A 17,063-nucleotide genomic window follows, 5' to 3' on the forward strand; every position below is an offset into this window, starting at 1 on the left:
CCACGTCTCTCCTCCTCAAGGGACAGGACGCAAAAAGATGTTATTGGTGGACGACCTTCGCAACACCAAAAAGAGTCTCGTTCGAATTAACAACCCTCATGACCAGATGTGTTTAGCCCGTGCCATCGTGGTGGGACGAACCTATGCCAACAAGAACGACACGCTAGAATGGAAAAGAACCTGGGACACTATTCAACGTTCCGACCGAGCCAAACAACGAAACGAAGGAGAACTCCTGTTACAACAAGCCGGATTGCCCAAAGACACACCCTGTGGCATTCCCGAGATGCAAAAATTGCAAGATGTCCTAGCTCCACGCTACACCTTGAAAGTGCACCCTCAAGAAATGCGCGGGCCTCTATTGTTTCGAGGCCAAGACTTTAAGGACGGAAAATACATTCACCTTTATCATCAAGATGACCATTTCGATACCATTACCAGTATCACTGGATTCCTGGTATACAGATATTACTGTGAGAAATGTGACCATGGTTATAATAATCGAGAGCAACACAAACATTGTGGATGGAAATGCTCAGGATGTTTGGCCTCTTCACCCTGTCTGAGCGAAGAACCAGTGCCTTGTTCAACTTGTCTGCGCACGTTTGTCAGCCCTACCTGTTACCAACAACATCTGAAAACGCAAGGTTCACAGAAGAAATGCGCTTGTCAACTGCTGAGATTGTGCTCTACGTGTGAACAAGTCATACGTACCAATAATACCAAGGCACACGTATGTTCAGGAAAGAAAAAATGTCACATTTGTCACCACATCGTGGACTTGGAACACCAATGTTACGTGCAAAAATACCAACCCCCACCAGAGAAAGTGGACGGTCACAAGAAGAAAGGCAATTTCATCTTTTTCGATTTCGAATGCATGCAAGAAACCGGCATTCACATTCCTAATTTCTGCGTGGCTCATCGAGCGTGCGAGAAGTGCATTCAAGAACCTATCTTCAGTCATTGCCCTCACTGCAGCAAGATTCCCGGAGGGCGTGAAAAAATCTTTCGGGGACCAAACACGTTAGCCGATTTTGCCCAATGGGTCTTAGACCCCGTCGACAAGACATGGAGCCAAGAGGACATCGAACGTTACCGAGATTGTCATCGCCATGCCACAGTGATGGCTCACAATTTCTCCGGATACGATGGACAGTTTCTTCTCAGATACTATACGGAACAAGGCACCGAGCGTCCTAAAGTGACTTTGAACGGAGCCAAAATCATTTTCATGCAAGTGGGACAAGTACAGTTTAAAGATTCGATGAGCTATTTGGCCATGCCTTTGAGTCGAATGCCTAAAACGTTTGGAATGACAGAAATGGCTAAAGGGTACTTTCCACACTTTTTCAATACGGAAGCCAATCAACATGTCGTTCTACCCCATTTACCAGAGGCTCACTATTACGACCCCGACAACATGCGTACCGAACAACGAGAAGCTTTCTACGCTTGGTACCAGATTCACGCCTCGGACCCTTTCGACTTTCAGGAAGAAATGCTAAAGTATTGTCGTTCCGACGTGGACATTTTACGGCGTTGCTGTGGAAAATTTCGAGAACTGTTCATGGAACACGGAGGGGTCGATCCTTTGAAAGAAGCTTGCACCATTGCCAAAGCGTGTTCCTTAGTGTATCGACAACGATTCATGCCTGAAAACACCGTGGCTGTCATCAGTCCTCAAACGACCCACTTTGTGAAGCGTCAATACTCGGTCAAAGCCCTACGTTGGTTACATTACTTGTGCGACAAGGAAGACAAGTGGATTCAGCATGCTCGCAACGGAGGAGGCGAAAAGACCATCGGAACGTATTCGGTCGATGGCTGGGACTTAGAAAACCCCAAGATCGTGTACGAGTTTAACGGTTGCTTATTTCACGGATGTCCCGTCTGTTACCCTGACCGTGGCACTAAAAATCAGTTTTTGCAACGAACCATGGAAGACCTGTACCAGGACACTTGTCAGCGACGCCTAAAGTTAGAACAGCAAGGATACCAAGTGGTGGAAATGTGGGAACACGAGTACGATCACCGTATGAAAACCGATCCCGAGTTTAAACGTGCCGTGGAAAGTTACCAGTTCATGGACCCGCTGAACCCGAGGGATAGTTTGTACGGAGGAAGGACCAATGCCACCTGTTTGCTGTACCAAGCCGACGAAGAGAACGGAGAAGAAATCAAATACTTGGACGTGTGTTCGCTGTATCCCTATGTGTGCAAATATTGTCGCTTTCCTGTAGGGCACCCGCAATTGTTCACGGAACACATCGACCTGAAAAACATTCGACAATACGAAGGGTTGATCAAGTGTAAAGTTTTGCCTCCCACAAACCTATACCATCCCGTCTTACCTCACCATTGTCAAGGCAAACTCATGTTTCCCTTGTGCCGTACTTGTGCCGAAACGTGCAACCAAGACCAACCTTGCCATCACAGCCAGGAAGAACGTGCCTTGACGGGAACCTGGGTCAGCGTGGAATTATTCAAAGCTCTGGACATGGGATACCAACTGTTAGAAGTGTACGAGATTTGCCACTTTCCCAAGACACAACAGTACCACAAGGGTGATCCCAGTCAGAAAGGCATTTTCGCCGACTACGTGGATGCCTTTTTGAAACTGAAACAAGAAGCCAGCGGCTATCCTTCCTGGTGTCACACTCCCGAAGACCAAAAACAATTCAAAGAGAAATACTACGAACAAGAAGGCATCACTTTAGACCACATCGAGAAAAACGAAGGCAGGCGATCGTTTGCCAAAGTGATGTTAAATTGCTTGTGGGGTAAAATGGCACAACGACCGTGTTTACCCAAGACGGAATATTTGACAGAACCTTCCCGCTACTTCCAGATGATTCACGACAAAACCAAATACATGAAACACGTGGACGTCGTTCGAGAGAATTTGATCTTGGTCAATTACGAAGAAGATCTGGACTTTGTGCAAGACGACCCTTTTGGAAATGTCATCATTGCGGCTTACGTGACAGCCCATGCTCGCTTAAAATTGTACGAAGCTTTAGAACTGTTAGAAGAACGCGTCCTGTACTTTGACACGGACAGTTGCATTTACATCCATCACCCGATTCAACATCACCCTGACATCGAAGGAGACCGTTTAGGAGCCTGGACAGACGAGCATCCTGACGACAAGATTCTAAGTTTCGTCAGTGGCGGTCCCAAAAATTACGGCTACGAATACCGTGACAAACAAGGAGAAGTACACACGACGTGCAAAGTGAAAGGACTGACTCTGAATTATCGTACCAGTCGAGTGGTCAACTTTGGGGTATTGAAAGAAGCCTTGCAATCGGGAGAGGATGGAAACTTTAAAGTGACCACTTACCAACCGAACAAGATTGTACGTTTACCCACTCACTACGTCGTCAGTCGACCTTTGGAAAAAGTTTATCAAATCGTGTACCAGAAGCGAGTTCGACTTCCCAATCATTTCACCTTACCGTATGGACACGTTGGTATAAAACATTGGTTGTAAGAGGATAGTTACCCACCAGAAAGATGACTTCGCCACAGCAAGAATCGAGTGAGAAACCCGATGAGAACTCCAAGTTCAAACCCTACCATTTTCCAGTCTTCTTACCTGACTATTGTGATTGTGCCCGTCGATTGGACACGTTTCAGAAATGGCCTACGGATAGGGAAGGATTACCTTCTTCGCATGTTTTAGCTAGAACAGGATTTGTCTACTTGGGACCTGAGTCAGGATTGGGATACGAGGTACAGTGCTTCGCTTGCGGACTGAAGTTACGAATGGATCTATGTATCTATAAAGATTCAGCTATTCTGGAACATACTCGATGGTCTCCGCACTGCCCTTACCTTTCTATGGCCTTTCCACCCATCACACTACGGTACAATGTTGACGGTACCTTAGAGACGGTACCTTCCAGAACAGGACATAAAAAACGTAAAAAAGGAAAGATGTACAAGCTGGAGACTGCATTGCGACTAGTATAAAAAGGGGCTATGGTCAAGATCGATAGTTCATTGTGACTACCAAGACCGAGCGAACAAGATGAATACTTTCAGAGAAACACAGAACAAGTTGTTTAGAAGGGCACAATTCAAGTGTGAGGCTTCGGAAGTGGAATGCGATTGTGAGCCTTGCGATGGGACCGATGCTGTACCTTGTGACCTGAGCGATGCCGTAAAGCATCATGGGAACTTTAGTGCCCCTACCCCTGTCATGGAAAGTGATGCTGTGCGTGTCAAACCTGTGGGATGCGAAAGCGATGCTGCTCGTCCTCTTGGACATTTTACTGGGTTTCGTTTTAAAGGGGAATGTCGACCTTCACGTTTACCTCCCTACGGATGTCATCCAGCCCTGAGCAAACTCCTGCCCATTTCACTCAACCCTCATCGAAACGAACCTGTGAAAAACGAATATTCGTTTCCTGTGCGTTTGTCGGAATACTGCGACTTTGAAAATCGTCTTCAATCGTTCAAAGGAAAATGGCCTAAGTATCTGGGAGGACCGACCCCCGAAGAATTAGCCAGAGCCGGATTTTTCTACTTGGGCGAAGGAGATAAAGTCAAGTGCTTCAGTTGTGGTGTGTCACTTCACCACTGGGAACCGCAAGATTCGGCCTACGTTGAACATGCTCGATGGTCACCGAATTGTCATTACTTACCTTTAGTGGGACCGAGACATTGAAGTAACTTTTTTACCATAATAATTTGTTCATGGATACTTTACAAGAGAACATTCGTGCTTTGCCTGTGGAGTTGAGAGAACGCATTTATCGAGAGCTGGTCAAAATACAAGTGAAACGTAAAGAACAATTGCATCCGTTACGTCACCGGTGTTTGAACCACTGGTACCTGAAGGCTATACAAGGACTGATTCAATTGAAAGTGTTTCATTGGACAGACATTGATCAACGATCCTCTAGTTTTAAAAAGGATTGGTTTGGTATGGACGATTGTAGTTACATCATTGTAAACGTACTGCATCGAATTCCAGAGGAAGAGTTAACGAATTACCAACATCTTAAACACAATGTCAACTTGGTGAAAGAGGAAACTTCTGAACGAATTGTAATGTGTAGATTAGTGACTCAACGATTTAAATTTGACACTGAAGTGAAACCATGTTTGTGCAAAGAGTACATTTCTTGTGTCAGACCAAAGAGGATTTAGTATGACCTATTCATGGATACTTTACAAGAGAACATTCGTGCTTTGCCTGTGGAGTTGAGAGAACGCATTTACCGAGAGCTGGTCAAAATACAAGTGAAACGTAAACTCAAAGTGATTCATCCGTTTTTAAATTATGCTCTGTTCCAAAGTACAAGAAGACTGATTATGAGTGGATATTACATTAGGCACAAAGTTAAACGAGGCTATTGGCTACCACCCAACGATTCCAAAAACAGTGTATATACTTATGGATACTTTACAAGAGTACATTTTGGGCTTGCCTGTGGAGTTGAGAGAACGCATTTACCGAGAGCTGGTGAAAATACAAGTGAAACGTAAAGAACAATTGCATCCGATACGTCACCAGATCTTTAACCACTGGTACCTGAATGGTATAAGAGAACTGATTCGTCAGAAATTCTTTCAATGGTCAGACCTTGTTCAAAACTTTGAGGTCGCTAATGATCGACATGTTCATGATTATGGTTACTTCGAGATTCACCTACAGCAATACATTGAGGAAGACAAGTTAAAGGATTACCAACATATTTTACGTGGAATCTACTTAGAGGAAGAGGAAACACCTAAACGAACTCTGACGTTTCGGTTACAGTATGCAAGATTTAGATTCCCTACTGGAGAACGAAGATCTCTGGCTAGAAAGTACGTCTATTGCATCCGAAAAAAAGAGAATATAAAAACAGGCTGCCATGCCACGGTTTATGTCACATGTCATCCAACAGATTCCGTGGAAGGAACTCAATGACCATATTCAAACCGTGGATCATTACCATCGATTATTACAAGAACTGTATCCATTCAATTTGGGACGACAAGTGGTGTGTGTCTTAGTGACTTGTTTTTTGGGATTTCGTTTACCAGCCGATTCTTTGGGGACTCTTTACGATCAGTACTTACCACCTCCATGGCCTTAAATGGTCACGAAAAACTCCTTTTGCTCAAAGCCTTGCGATTTCATCTGGATACTTCTCGACCTCAACAGGAAAAAAAGATTCGTCAACTTTTAGCTACCCAAGACGTGTATGACGATGTGTGTGTAGCTTGTGACTTACATCCCCATTGGACAGATGTTCGTGACTGGAAAAAGGGGGGTTTTGAGGCTTGGACCCAAGAAGTGGCCCAGTATACACAAGAGTTGTTCAAGGAAAAAAGTTACTTTTCAACCTGTGTTAGTGACGGTGCCAGAAGAACCCGTCACCAAGAACAACCACTCGCTTCAGGACAGGACTGTCATGGACATGCCTGAAAGGTCATTCCGGGAGGACACTTGTGTGACAATACCTCATGTAGAGACTGTAAGAACATTACACACTGTCCCTAGGACATCTTGGTTAACCAAAACATGTTGTACAGACACTTGTTTATATTCCACTTTGATCGCTTTGCTGTGTTTTATATTCCTGTACATCACTATTTGGGTTGTATGTATTTTTGTCTTTCGTGTTCATATTTGAAACATTCAATAAACGTGTTCTGAAAAAAGTATATAAACTCTTGTCTTGTTTGTTTTCGTGTCACAAGTGACATTTCTCATACCATGGCTACCTCTGCTGTCTCTGCTCCCTCTTCCTCTACTGTCAAAGTCATCGACGAACACTTAGATCGTGCCAGTTGGGAGGCTTTGTATCTTCGCCATCCCTTTAACATGCTCATTGCTGGACCTAGCGGTTCAGGCAAAACCGAATTCGTCAAACGTTTGATCGAACATAAACATCATTTGATCGATCGGCCCCCTCAACGGATCGTGTGGTGTTACAAAGAGTGGCAATCGGCGTACAGCCTCTTGCGAGAAAGTCAAGGCGATTCCATCGTGTTTGTGGAAGGCATTCCTAAAGAAGACGACGGCATCGTCTCTGACTCCCGTCAAACCCATTTGGTCATTTTCGACGACATGTTAGGAGAAGACGAAGAAGAAATTAAATTGTGGTTCACGCGCAAAGGGCATCACCGTAATGCCAGTGTCATTTACATCACCCAAAATTTGTTTCAACAAAGTAAAGCCCATCGCACCATCAGTCTCAATGCGCATTACGTGGTCTTGTTTAAAAGCCCTCGAGATAAATCGCAAGTGCAAGTCTTAGCCAAACAGTTAGGAACGCCTTGGCTGACTCAGGCGTACGACGATGCCACTCAAACGCCACACGCCTATTTACTCGTCGATTTGAAACCTACGACTCCCGAGGATTTGCGATTTCGTACCCACTTGTTTCACCACTGGTGCCAAGACGGAGGGCCTGTCCTGTACACGTCTCCGTCCTCGACTTCATTTCACTCCCCATGAAAAAAATCTATAAAAACCTCAGACCCTTTTTCGTCTGTCTCACACAGTGTGAACATGACGTCCCTTCAGTCGCATCTTCCCGTCAAATTGATTCGTGCCTTGTATGGCATCAGTCGAGAAAAAGATCCACAAACACGAGCCCGTGTCTTAGAAGCTAGTCTCAAAGAAGTCTTACGATGGTTCACGGTGACGGCACGTCAAATACTCCAAGGAATCATTCAGATTCCTCATCAAACCCAACGCTTTTTCGATCGAAACAAAGTCGCTTTGGTCCAACTGGCCGATCCCCGCATCGACACTCAAACCAAAAAACAAATCATTTTGAAACCTGGAGGGAGCGGTACTCTAGGAGGGGTCATCATTCGCTCACTCTTAAGATGGGATCCTAATGCCCCCAAAGTTATCCCCAAGACAAAAGTTCAACGAAGCCCCAAGAAGAAAAAGAAAAAGACCAGGTCCCCAAGAAGAATAACTTCTCCAGTGGCGGGACCCTCCTCTTACCAGACACCACCCCAGAAAAAGAAAAGAAGCCCCCAGAAAAAGAAACAGAGAAAAAGTCCCCAGAAAAAGAAAAGTCCACAGAAGAAGAAAACTAGTCGCAAGAGAGGCACTTCGGCCAGGACGCAACCTTACACTCGCAAGCCACGACCTGCCACAGCGGTGACTGCGTCTCCGGCAGCCTCACGTTTGTCCACTTCTCCGTTGATGTCACCAGGAACTGAAGAGTACTTGGAGACGTTGATCACACCAAGAACTTCTCCGTTGATGACCCCCAAAAGAACTTCCCCAGTGGCAGGACCTTCCAATTTAGCGGCAGTGGCTGCTGCTCACAAAGTACCTTCTCCCAAAATCAAAGTCCAAGAAAGATCGGGCATGTTACAAAGTTTACTGGATTTGTCCAAACAAGAACTGGCTCGATTTAGTCCGTTACGTACCCCTGCACGACGTGTCATGCCTGTCCTCAAACTGATAAAACGTAAAGACAATCAGTGGCGACGCGTTCCAGTATAAAAAAGGCCTGTGACCGAGTAGGGTATCAGTGTTTTTAGGTGCTCCTAAAGACTCAAAGATGTCACCCTCCAGAAAACCCCAAGGAAAGAAAAGGAAAGGACTGCCACCACGTTTAGCCAAACATGGGGACCTGTTATCTGTCCTGTCCAAAGCTTCTCCACCCCTACGAAAAAAACTCATTCAAACAGCCTCCAAAGAGGTCATCGATACCGTGTGCGAATGTTGTTTGAACGTTTTGAAAGGCACGATCCCTTTGTCCAAACACCAGAAACAATGCTTAGGCAAACATCGTCACGTTCTTCGGAAAATGGTTCAAAAGAAAATTCCCATTCGTCAAAAAAAGAAGATGTTGGTCCAACGTGGAGGCATTTTACCTCTCTTGTTAGGCCCCATACTGAAAGGAGTCTTGGGAACCATGTTGGGAGGACTGATGGGAGCAAGATAAAAAGGCCTTCGGAAGTCCCAAGATCTCAGAATTCACCCCTGACAACCCCATGGAAGGACGAAAACTAGCTTTAGTGCCTTACAAACGATGGATGGAATACCATCGGTGGCAAGAACAACGCACCCCGCATTTACCTCCCAATCCCAATTTGAGCGAGATGTCCCAGTTACAACACGAATTGCAATCCTTGCTGGATCGCCAAGATTTGTCCGAAACAGAAAAATCGCAAAAGTACGGTCAACTCTTGCAACGACTGCAACTCTTTCACCAGAAAGCTTTAGACGAAACAGCTTTACCCACTCTAAAAGATTTTAAGACCTTGATGAAAAGTCCAGCACCATCATCATCATTACCACCACCACCACTACTGTCATCCCCAACCGTCACCAGAGATGCTACCTCACAAAGACCTGAGGAAGAAGAGACGCGCGAAGTGTTTCAAACACCGTCAGCAGCTCCCATTTCGAGTAAGATTGCAGCATCCTTATTGACCCCGTCCCCCACACCCCAACGAGAAGAAATGAAAGCTTGGGTTAAAAAGATGATGTCCACGCCTCCTTCGACAGAAGTGAAAAAGAAAGAAGGGAAACCAGAAGCGAAAAAAGAAAAGAAAACCAAAGCCATTCCATTGTCACCTCCACCACTACCTTCGACTTCTACTCCCGTAGCCCATCGGACACGTAAATCTGTTTCCAAACCACCCTTTCGACCCACCCAAAGTAGCATCACCGAAGAGTGGGTGACTTATTAACACACCAACACAAAAATGGAAAAAGTCTTAGCCAGCATTTACTACGATCCCTCGCATCCTGCAGGTTACGCAGGAGTTCAAAAATTGTATCGTGCTGCCAAAACGCGACTGAAAAGTCTCCGTTTACCTCAAGTGCAACGATGGTTACAAGAACAAGCTACCTACACTTTACACAAACCCATTCGACGCAAGTTTGCCAGAAGTCGCACCCGAGTGGAAGGCATCGATCATCAATGGCAAGCCGATTTAGCCGATGTCTCTCATTTGGCCAGCTACAATCGTGGTTACAAATATTTGTTTTGTGTCATCGACGTCTTTTCCAAATTTGCCTGGGTCGTGCCTTTGACTTCCAAATCGCGCAGCGAGTTAGTGCGAGCCCTGCAACGGGTGTTGAAACAAAGCGGTCGTCACCCTCTTCGATGGCAAACGGACAAAGGCACCGAATTTCTGAACCAAGCTTTCCAAAAAGAATTAAAGAAACGTGACATTCATTTTTTTACCACCGAGAATCCCGAAACCAAAGCCAGCATCGTGGAACGTTTTCAACGCACTTTGAAAGAACGCATGTGGAAATATTTTACGCATCACCACACTCTGAAGTACATCGACATCTTACCGCACCTGGTGCAAGCGTACAACCAATCTTACCATCGAAGCATCGGACATGTCCCGCAAGACGTGACTCCCGACAACGAAGTCCTGGTGTTCGAGCGCCTGTTCGGTACGTCCCCGACGAGGGCTGTCCCCAAGAAAAGTGGAGAGTTGACCGTAGGAGATTGGGTGCGCATTGGCAAAACCAAACGCACTTTCGACAAAGGTTACTTACCTAACTGGACGACCGAACTGTTTCGCGTCACTGGACGAGTACATGGCCGTCATCCTGCCGTCTATAAATTGGAAGACATGAACGGAGAAGTGCTCAAAGGAACGTTTTATTTGCCCGAGTTACAACGTGTCACCAAAAAAGAAGACGACGTGTACGACATCGAAAGCATTCTCGAACGCAGAACCCGTAAAGTGGGCAAACGACGTGTCAAAGAAGTCAAAGTACGTTGGAAAGGATATCCACCCAGTTTCGATTCTTGGATCGACGCTTCGCAAGTCATCGACTATAAAAAGAAGAAGTGACCATCATGCCCTTTCACACAGCAGCAGACGCAGCTACGTCGACCACTCCTTCTTCCCCTAGTTCTTCTGTGCAAGATTTACAAAAACAACTCTTGTGGGTGTGGTGTGGAGAACGTGTGCGTAAAACGCAAATCGTCTTTTTCTGTCAAATCTTCGTGGTGTATTGTGTCATCGGGGCAGCCATCGCCAATTTGAGTTTGCAACAAGGAGACAAACAATTGTGGACCATTTTATTGAGCAGTTGCATCGGCTACCTGCTTCCCAATCCCTCCCTGAAATTCTCCTCGAACGGGAACGTTGTGTCCAGTGCCAGTGCCAGTCACCACTCCAACATCCACAACCAAAACCCCATTTTGGGCGGAGACACGCCTCTGACATCCACTAACCCCTCGGACAGCCACAGAACTCTGGAATTATGAGTCACCAAAACCAATTTTACTTAACCTTACCCAGTGACAGTTCCATGGAGGTGTTTCCCAAGAACAAGTTGTGCTGTTACACAGCCAAATTACCTCAGGCCATCCCCTTAGATCACGAAGCCCATTGGGAAGTGGCTTTGGTAGAAATAATTCACCCAACCCAAGTCTTCAATGTCATTGACAATCAAAGTAAATTTACGGTGGAAGTTTATGACGAACAATTGCAAAAGTGGATGAATGAGAATAACAAATATCCCCATAAAACAAAAAACAAAGTCAATCCAAATTGGATGGACTATGAGTTGTTCATTCCCTCGGACTATTATTTTAGTGGTCAACATTTGGTCAGCGCCATAGCCTCCAAGTTTAATGGTGTGTTTGGGGAAGCTTTTAAGACTTTCAAGTCCAAAGCTGTCACCCTGGAATACCACAAAATAGCTCGTCGCTTCCTGATGAAATTTCCTGATGAAAAAATCATGGGCTTCTATTTTAATGATGAATTGTTTGACATGTTGGGTGGTGACGTAAAGATGAGGAAGAAAGTAGAACATACACTAAAACAAAAAACCGTCATTTACAGCAACGAGTCTTTTGGCCAGTATTTTCGTGCCCCGGTAGAACTGAACCAAGGACTGAATTTGATCTTTGTGTATTCCGATGTGGTGGAATACAACGTGGTGGGACACACCTCCGTGCCGTTACTGCGTGTCATTCCTTTCAAAGTGGACTCTGCCACGATCGCTGACGAAGAAGGTGGAAACACTTACCACGTCCACCGCGAATTTGTCCATCCTCACTATTTGCCCGTGAGCAAGTCGTATTTGGACACGGTCAACATTACTATAAAAGGAGATTTGGGACAAGATATTCCATTCACCAAAGGAAAAGTCACGGTGAAACTCCATTTTCGAAAACGGTTCTCTCACGACTCGTAAGTAAGTAAGTCATGTATCCAGTGTACCGAGGGGTTGCTCGACAGCGAGGACACGGTTTAGGAGACATGTTAAAATCGGCCTTTCGTTCGGTGGCTCCAGTCTTGAAACCGATGGTGACACGAGGATTGCACGCCTTGAAAGATGCGGCACTGACACAAGGCAAAGAATTTCTCCAAAATGTCATCATCGACAAACAAAACCCTAAAGAAGCCTTCATGAGGGCAGGCAAAAATGTCTTGCTGCAAACGGGCAAAGACATTTTAGGCCGACGAGACACACCTATAAATGCCCTGCACGCTACCGAGTCAAGCATTCAGCAAGGACAAGGCAGAAAGAGACGACGAAGAAGAAAACACCCTTTCACCAGACTTCAAGCGAGAAAGGCCAAAAAAAGAAGAACCGTTCGAGACTTAGACGTTTTCGATTATTGAGAAAGAGAAAAAAATGATGCACCGAGAGTCTTGCGCTTGTTCCAAGACGGAACTGGATCTGTTTGCCATGCCCCCCACCATGATGACGATGCAAGAATCCCAATGGGTGGAATTTCATCCCGTCTCCTCATTGGCAGCCTCAGCTCCCATCGAGTTTGAAATCAAAGGACAGCCCGAAGATTACATCGATCTGAATAGCAGTTACTTGTACTTGAAAGTCCAAGTTCTAGATAAGGATGATGGTGGAGTAGAAGACACTGAGATTATAGCTCCCGTCAACAATTTCATGCATTCCTTGTTCAGCTCAGTGGACTTGTACTTGAACAACAAACTGGTTAGCAGCAGCATGGATACTTACCCTTACCGTGCCTACCTGGAAAATCTCTTGACGTACGGACCAGATGCCAAAAACACCCATCTCAATGCCTGTGTGCTGTGGGTAGATGACGAAGCGGGCAAGTTTAAGATAGCTGACGCAGGTGACAATGACGGCTTTGTGGCAAGACGAAACAGAATCACAGGCAAAAAGAGTTTAGAACTGATGGATCGTTTGCATTTGGACATGTGGTTGCAAGAGAAATATTTGCTGAACGGGGTCAATGTGCGCCTGAGACTGAATCGTAGCAGTGCCGCTTTCCATTTGTTGGCTGATGAAACTGCTACTAAGGGTGGCAATCCTTAAAGCACAATCCTACAAGCCAGACTCTACGTACGGCGCGTGGAAGTGTTACCTAAAGTGGGAAACGAAATCAGTCAGACGTTGAGCAGAACGACCGCCAAGTATCCCATACGACGCGTGGGAGTGAAAACGTTCACCATTTCTGCTGGACAGCATTCCATGATCGAAGATCATCTGTTTCAAGGACAGTTACCCAAACGTTTGATCCTTGGTATGGTCTCGAATGCAGCCTTCAACGGAGCCTTCGCTGAAAATCCTTTCAACTTTCATCACTTCAACGTAAAGAAAATCGAAGTCAGTCGTGATGGCAAGACCTTGTGTACCCGACCTTTCGAACCTAGCTTTGAGCCCCCAAACATAAATTACTTGAGATCGTACTTGTCCCTGTACGAAGCCACCGGTCAGTTAGGAACCAACACCAGTCACGGCATTGATTACGACGAATATGCAGGAGGCTATGCTTTGTGGGGTTTTGATTTCACTCCAGACCAAGGCAGCGACGAGGGACATTTCCACCCTATAAAATCCGGCCAGATTCGTGTGGAACTTCAGTTTGCAGAAGAACTGAAACAGACAGTGAACGTCATCCTGTATGCAGAATTCGATAATACCATAGAAATCAACAGTTTGAGAGAAGTCATTCTAGATTATTAGAAAGCCATGGAAGACTGTTATCCCTCTTTACCTAGTGGAGAAACTTTGGAGATGGAATGTGAGGAGACCGTGGAAAAAGAAGAATCTCAAGACAAAGACGAAGAAGTTTTGATGAAGTCGAGATGGCCAGAACAAGAAGCCCATTTAGTCTGCTGTTTTGCCAAACACTTGGTCGACAAAATGACAGAATTGATCAAGAAAAATTGCTATGGATGTCAAAACGATCATCCCAGTGAAATTCAACACGATAAATGCCTGATGTTGAGTCAAGAAGAAAAATTAGACGAGTATCTGGACGAAGCTTGGAGTCTCATCTCGAACAAAGACGTGTTGCACCAGTGGTATAAAGACTTGCGTGAACATTCTTGTCCAGCATTAACCACACAAGAGATCCATCGTATCGAAGCTCTCCTGAATCAGAGTGAGGAAACAGAACGAATAACCGTTTATTCGTCAGACATTTTCAAGCAAAAAGTCAGGATCGAATTGACGACTTATTATTACCTGTGAAGAAGAAAACAAACACAAATCAATGGATACCTGGGAACTTTATTACCTTTTGAACCACAGTTCGTATAAGGCTTCTTGGAATCCTGTCGTCTGTGCTAAAGATGAACTCCCTCATCGCAAACCTAAAGACCATCAAGCTTACGTGATCAACACGGACGTAAGTCATCTCCCAGGAACCCACTGGGTAGCCGTCTACTTTCCTCAAGAAGGCTGTGTGGAATATTTCGATTCGTACGGATTGCCCCCTTTGGAAGACGATATCATCGACTTTATGAGAAGAAATGCTCAAACCACCCGATTCAATAATGTGAAATTACAAGGCACAGATTTCTTGGTGTGTGGACAGTACTGTGTGTATTTTCTGCATCATCGCAGCCTGGGCTATTCCTTAGAACATTTAGTGACTCATTTCGATCCTCGTTCTTCTGCTAGAAACGATGTGAAAGTAGATCGATGGTTTTGTGACCATTATGCTTATCTTTTGTCTCAAGCTAGGAAACGTAGTGTCCATCAATGGCCTAATGATTTCCAACAGTGGAAATCACAATTTCATTCACAACGTTGTCAGCCCTGTTCAAAATAGTTAGTAATTGAGAAAAAATGTTTGATGTTATAGTGTTGGATTATTGTTAAAAATGTTAGAGTTGTTGTTTAGTGTTAAGTGATTTTTGAATAAAAAATGTTGTGTTTTGAAAAAAATGACTTTGTGGTTTGTTTAGCTATAAGAATGTTGGATTGATGCTCTTTCATTTCTTACTATCCCTCTCAACGTTGCGGCTCGAAAACCGTGTGGGGATGTTTTCCTTCACGTCCGCGCTTTCACTTTAAGAACCGGGTTGTTCCCAGTCTAGCCATCCATTGTCGACTCATCCTCCTAAGAAGATGTGCTCCAAACTAGCTAAGCTCAACGAAGCCTACGTGAATTTGCATAGGGTCAGACACAGTCTGATACCGAAGCCAGAAGAAATAGAGAATGTGAGAATGTTAAAAATCACTGAAGACCTGATAGAAGAGCTCTTCAGAGAAGAAATGAACAGGGAGAAAGAAGAATGGACAGAGAAGTACAGACTTCAGAGACAGCAGCAACAGCAGCAACAGCAGCAGCAACAACAGCAACAGCAGCAGCAACCTGAAGCTGACAGAGGCTTTGTCGATTGTCGTATCGACACCAAAGAATTCTTCTTCTCTTTCCGAAGAAGCAGACCTATCGCCAGAAAGTCTATCCTCAGAGGACATCGCATTCTTAGAAACTAAAAAAGAATGCCATAGCAAAAAAAAACAACAAAAAAAAACAGCCCTTTTCAGGGCTACCCAATACTCTAGAAAAGAAATAACGATCCATTTGCCAATGTGTGTAGGTAGAGTAGTGTGAAAATAAAGACTAACTCTTTCTTAAAAAATGTGAGGGTATGAGTTTGTGTGATTGTGTTTGTAAGTGATAAAGTAGGTTGGTGTGAATAGTAGATTAAAATGATGTTTGTTTTTTGGGCTGTTTGAGGTGTATATTTTGGGTTAGATTGGATTGCTTTGCGTATGTGGATAGTCTATTGAAGTGATGGGTAGCATAAAAAAGTGAGCGAGTGTTTCTTTTAGGTCCGCGCGTTGTTGTTTCTTGGTCATGATCTAGGTAAGATGAATTTTATGTTTTCAGGGGATGTTTTCCTTCACGTCCGCGCTTTCAGTATAAATTGAAACTAGTTAGGCAGTCCAGCTACCCTTGTTGATTGATCAACACCAAAAATGAACACGAGACTGGAGAAACTGTTGGAACTTCATGTGCATCTGGAATATGCCAGGCGCATATTAAATGAACTGGCCGCTGAAGCCATTGTCGAGGAGGGAAGGATAAGAGAGGAGGAAAGAAGAAAAAAAGAAGAGGAGGAAAGAAGATATAAAGAAGAGGAGGAGGAAAAGGAGAGAAGAAAAAATTTCAGAATCCCAGAGAGTGAAAATTGGGATTCTGAAGCGACATATCCTGCCTCTGCTCTCTCCCCCCAAAAGGTAAAAAGTAACTGGGGGATAAGATGTGTATGTGGCGCCAGGCCTGGAAGGTGCCACCATTAACCAGGTGTCCATGAAGTTCCAAACAAAACAGCCCTTTTCAGGGCTACCCAATACTCTAGAAAAGAAATAACTATTAATTTGCCAATGTGTGTAGGTAGAGTAGTGTGAAAATAAACACTAACTCTTTATTAATAGTGGAAGTGTATGTGTTTGTGTGTTTGTAAGAGCTCAGGTATGTTTGTGTGAATAGTAGATTATAGGTTTCTTAGCAAATGTGGAGAGTATAGTTAGGGTTATATTATATGAAATGAGAAAGTAGGGGGATGTTTTCCTTCACGTCCGCGCGATGTTTGGTCATCATCTAGGTAAGATCCATTTTACGTTTTAGGGGGATGTTTTCCTTCACGTACGCGCTTTTCGTATAAGAACCCACAGTATTCGTCATTCAAACCATTCTGCAAAGAATAAAAAGAAGATGGCGTCAAACCAAATGGACAAATTACAAACCTTGCAAGACGTTTTAGACAACTTAGGAATAATGGAACAGATGCTAATAAGACTCGTTGAAGACCATTATTCCTATAGTCCCCATCGTGTAAAGATGGAAATTAACAATTTAAGGAAAGCAAAGGAC

This window comes from Sinohyriopsis cumingii, chromosome 1 (assembly GCF_028554795.1).
Source record: "Sinohyriopsis cumingii isolate HCF-2022 chromosome 1, ASM2855479v2, whole genome shotgun sequence".
Taxonomy (NCBI): Eukaryota; Metazoa; Mollusca; class Bivalvia; order Unionida; family Unionidae; genus Sinohyriopsis; species Sinohyriopsis cumingii.